This window comes from Sciurus carolinensis, chromosome 2 (genome assembly GCF_902686445.1).
Source record: "Sciurus carolinensis chromosome 2, mSciCar1.2, whole genome shotgun sequence".
In the NCBI taxonomy this organism is placed as follows: Eukaryota; Metazoa; Chordata; class Mammalia; order Rodentia; family Sciuridae; genus Sciurus; species Sciurus carolinensis.
This window is the reverse complement of record NC_062214.1, coordinates 91,653,286-91,655,353: the sequence shown is the minus strand read 5'-3', so window position 1 is coordinate 91,655,353 and position 2,068 is coordinate 91,653,286.

Here is a 2,068-nt window from a genome sequence, read left to right as displayed (position 1 = left end):
AATCATTTCAAAAGTCACCACCTTTTCAGAAAAGCTTTTTCTGTCTGCTCTGACCTGGTCATTTTTAGTTCTTCATTCTCTGAATTCTTATACCTATGCTCATGTTGAACACCTGTAGGGCATGGACATGTTTTACTTATTTTTGAATTCCAAAGTCTAGTATACAGTAGGTGTTCAATAATGATATTTTTAATTAATTGCCTGTAGCATTGGCTCATCTGAGGAAGACTTAAGAGTTCCTCAGTTATGCTAGGTCCCGTAAAGGAGAAAAATCAGTAATATATAGTCCCCTAAAGGATGTCTCTAGTTCAGATGCCTCATTATATCAAAGAAAACACTAAGGCTCAAAGAGGTTGTAACATGTAATAAGGTCACAATGCAAGAAGTGGCCAGACCAAGTTTGAATCTCAGGGTCTAACTCCTGAGTTCTTATTCTTCCCCCTTTTGCTAAGCTCCAAGCTGGGGAGTCAGCTCCCTGTCATCCACACATTTGAATAGTGCCCACAGGCCTGGAAATGTATCAGTGCTGCAGTGGCTTTGTTGACAACTGGTGAATTAAAGGACTCTGGCAAATATATGCACATGCTCTAATGTTCTGACCATTAGATTGGCATACTTTTCCCCTCTTGGGCAGTGGGGTTAGTAGAAGAAACTTGATAAAATCCTGGAGGGGAACTTGATCATTCTCTGAAGGACTTACAAGTTGTTTGGCCTGCCTAATCTGCTCAGATGCCGTCCAGGGACTATTCAGTATCCATGTAGTACAGGCTGTGAATTATTCTGTGGGGATTGTTAACAAGACCCTCACCAACCCTGCCTCAGCTGGTCTCAGGCAAGGCCTTTCCTTCCCTTCCACTGAAGTTCTAGAAAGACCAGGATTTCTCCCTTGGGGGGAAGCGGGTATGGGAGTTTGAGAGGCATTAGGGGAAATTTTCCTGCTTTCAAACTGAGCTCACAATGCAGAGGTGGCTCTATTCCCTCCTCTCAGTTATGACTGTGGATACAACGACTTAACTAGGATATTGTTTATCCCATATTTTGGCAACCTGGCACCTGAGTGCCTAACATGGGAAGAGGCTGATTCCCTAAAATCAGCGCAAGAAAAATTATGAAAAGCGAGATCTAGAGGGAATTCGGGAATCATCTATCCCCTGGTTTTAAAGATGGGGAATCTACAGCACGATGCTATCACTAGTCAAGGTCACACAGATGCTTGCGACCGAGTAGCAAGTAAACACCAAGTTGTCTGAGTCTAAACTCAACGTTTTTTCCCCTGAAACTCCTGTCCATCACATGCCCTACCCTCTTCGAAAATACCACACAATTGCACACTCAAAATTAAGCCAATTGGGTCCTGTCTCCTTAAAGTATGGGGGCCGGGGCGCAGAAGACATTCTGCCTACTGTCCTTGTGCTGCACCCCACCCTTCTGATCTGCACAGAGAAATTCTCAGGAGAGGCCCCAGACCTTTCTCCCAGCTCTCCCTTTACTTCAGTTGAGTTTCCAAAACGTGAGCGCCCTGAGTGATACCTGGAAGGCTGCGAGCTGCCAGGAAGACCAGCTGGGTGTTCAGAGCTCATCTACCAGGACACCGGGTGCGAGAAGCACGGCGGGATCCCTGGGCCTTAAGTGGTCTTAAGTGCCTGTGTCTGGCCGCCCAGTGGTTCGACGTGCTCCTAACAATTGACCCCAGGCTTCCGATGGCTCAGGGCGGGTTCGGCTGAGGACCCTAATGGGCAGGGCTGGCCCCGGGAGGAAGGGGTGCAGAGGGCAGAGGTTAGTGACTTGAGCCCGGCTCGACTCCAGGGAGGCCCGGCGCCCTCTCCCTAGCGCGCAGGTTTGGAAACTGGGCGGCCTCCCCGGGCCGCCGCCTCCGCGGCTCGGGTCCCCATATATAGTCATATCCACCGTCAACTGGGAGGCGGTCAGGAGGTAGCGAATGGGCGAGCGGCCCCCGCGGGAGGAGCGGGGAGGGGGCACGGGGCGGAGGCAGGAGAAGGGGAAAGGGGGCAGGAGAAAAAAGCTTTTCCAAAAAAGTATTGGCTGTCTTGAGGAATGCGGTCGCCCC